Source organism: Mandrillus leucophaeus, unplaced genomic scaffold (genome assembly GCF_000951045.1).
Source record: "Mandrillus leucophaeus isolate KB7577 unplaced genomic scaffold, Mleu.le_1.0 Scaffold551, whole genome shotgun sequence".
In the NCBI taxonomy this organism is placed as follows: Eukaryota; Metazoa; Chordata; class Mammalia; order Primates; family Cercopithecidae; genus Mandrillus; species Mandrillus leucophaeus.
The window spans coordinates 328,913-331,600 of NW_012105931.1; the positions used below are offsets into that span (position 1 = coordinate 328,913).

The 2,688-nt window shown below is 43.0% G+C and overlaps 1 protein-coding gene across 1 annotated transcript in view; it reads left to right on the top strand.

The window, feature by feature from the left end:
• NFATC3 (nuclear factor of activated T-cells, cytoplasmic, calcineurin-dependent 3) overlaps positions 1-2,688 on the top strand; it is a 175,823-nt gene that overhangs the window by 148,053 nt on the left and 25,082 nt on the right. The window lies entirely within an intron of this gene.

Consider the following 2,688-nt stretch of genomic DNA (forward strand, 5'->3'; position numbering starts at 1 on the left):
CTCTATGATTTCCCTACTCTAGATACTTCATATAAGTAGGATTACACAATATTTTTCCTTTCTTCTGTGGCTTATTTCACTTAGCATAATGTTTTCAAGGCTCATCCATATTGTAAGCATATGGAGGAATAATCTATTAGAATATTTTTATGTAGCATATTATTTACATATAATATTCCGTATGGAGGAATAATATTCAATTGTGTGTGTACACCACATTTTATTTATCCACTCATCTGGCGAAAAATAATTTGGGGCTAGGCACAGTAGCTCACGTCTCTAATCCCAGCACGTTGGGAAGCTGAGGTGGGTGGATTCCCTGAGCCCAGGAGTTTAGGACCAGCCTGGGCAACATGGTGAGACCCCATGTCTATAAAAAATTAAAAAATTAGCTGAATGTGGTGCTGTGCACCTGTAGTTCCAGCTACTCAGGAGGCTGAGATGAGAGGATCACCATGAGCTTAGGAGACGGAGGTTGCAGTGAGCTGAGATTGCACCATGCACTCCAACCTGGGCCACAGAGACCCTGTCTCAAAAAAACAGTTGATGAACACACACATATTTAAAAAAAAAAAAAAAAAAAAAAAAGATGGACGGGGCTTGGTGGCTTACGTCTGTAATCCCAGCGCTTGGGAGGCTGAGGCAGGTGGATCACCTGAGGTCAGGAGTTCGAGACCAGCCTGACCAACATGGTGAAACCCCATCTCTACTAAAAATATAAAAATTAGTTGGACATGGTGATAGGCGCCTGTAATCTCAGCTACTCGGGAGACTGAGGCAGGAGAATTGCTTGAGCCCAGGAGGCAAAGGTTGCAGTGAGCTGAGACCACGCCATTGCATTCCAGCCTGGGCAACAAGAGCAAGACTCTATCTCAATAAAAAAGATAATTTGTGTTATTTCCCTCCCTTGGCTGTTGTGAATAATGCTGCCGTGTACACTGGCATACATACTGTTTGAGTCCCTCTTTCCAGTACTTTTGGGTGTTTACATAAGAGTGGAATTGCTGAGTCCTATGGTAATACTGTGTTCGGCTTTCTTTTTGAGATGGAGTCTCGCTCTGTCACCCAGGCTGGAGTGCGGTGGTACGATCTGGGCTCACTGAAGTCTCTGCCTCCTGGGTTCAAGCGATTCTCATGCCTCAGCCTCCTGAGTAGCTGGGATTACAGGCGTGTGCCATCAAGCCCAGCTAATTTTGTATTTTTAGTAAAAACGGGGTTTCACCATGTTGGCCAGGCTGGTCTCAATCTTCTGACCTTAGGTCACCCGCCCTCCTCAGCCTCCCAAAGCGCTGGGATTACAGGCGTGAGCCACCGAGCCCAGCCTCCATGTTCAACTTTTTGAGGAACCACTGAATTTTTTTTTTTATCCTACAGCAGTCACACCATTTTACATTTACAATGTATAAGGCTTTCAGTTTCTTTATACCCTTGCCGACACATGTTATTTTCCATTTTTAAAATAATAGTCATTCTACTGGGTATTAAGTGATATCTCATTATAATTTTGATTTGCATTTCTCTACTGACTAATAATGTTGAGCATCTTTTCATGTGCCTGTTGTCCATTTGTATATTTGCTTGTCTATCCAAATCCTTTATTCTTTTTTTTTCTTTTTTTTTTTGAGACAGAGTCTGGTTCTGTCACGCAGGCTGGAGTATAGTGGTGTGATCTCGGCTCACTGCAGCCTCCACCTCCCGAGTTCAAGCGATTCTCGTGTCTCAGCCTCCCAAGTAGCTGGGATTACAGGAGCACACCACCATGCCTGGCTAATTTTTTGTATCTTTATTAGCGATGGGGTTTCGCCATGTTGGCCAGGCTGGTCTCGAACTCCTGACCTCAGGTGAGCCACCCGCCTCAGCCTCCCCAAGTGCAGGGATTACAGGCATGAGCCACCACGCCCGGCTTAGTTTTCAATGTAGAAATCTTATACCTCTTTGATTAATTCCTAAGTATTTTATTATTTTTGATGCTACTGTAAATATAATTGTTTTTCTTACGGTCAGGCGTGGGGGCTCACACTTGTAATCCCAGTACTTTGGGAGGCCGAGGCAGGCGGATCACCTGAGGTCAGGAGTTCAAGACCAGCCTGGCTAACATGGGCCCGCCTGGCCAACATGGGGAAACCCTGTCTCTACTAAAAATACAAAAATTAGCTGGGCGTGGTGGCATATGCTTGTAATCCCAGCCTATTCGGGGGGCTGAGGCAGGAGAATTGCTTGAACCCGGAGGTGGAGATTGCAGTGAACCGAGATCATGGCACTGCACTCCAGCCTGAGACTCTGTCTCAAAAATAGACAAACGGAAAAAAAAAAAAAAAAAACCCAAAAACAAGACTTGTTTTCTTGGACCTTTTATTCCAAGTATATAGAAGTACAACTGAATATTGTGTGTTGATTCTATATTTTGCAACTTTGATGACTTTGTTAGTGCTAACATTTTTTTGTTTGTGTGGATTCTTTAGAGTTTTATATTTATACTATCATGCCATTCGTGAACAGAGATAATTTTATTTCTTCCTTTTTAATTTGGATGGCCTTTATTTATTTGTTTGTTTATTTTTCTAACCTAATTGCTCTGGCTAGAACTTCTAGTGGTAGGCTGGTAGAAGTGGTGAAAGAGTGAGCATCTTTGCTTTGTGATCTTAGGGGAAAAACTTTTGTTCTTTGTTGATAATGACAGGAACTAAG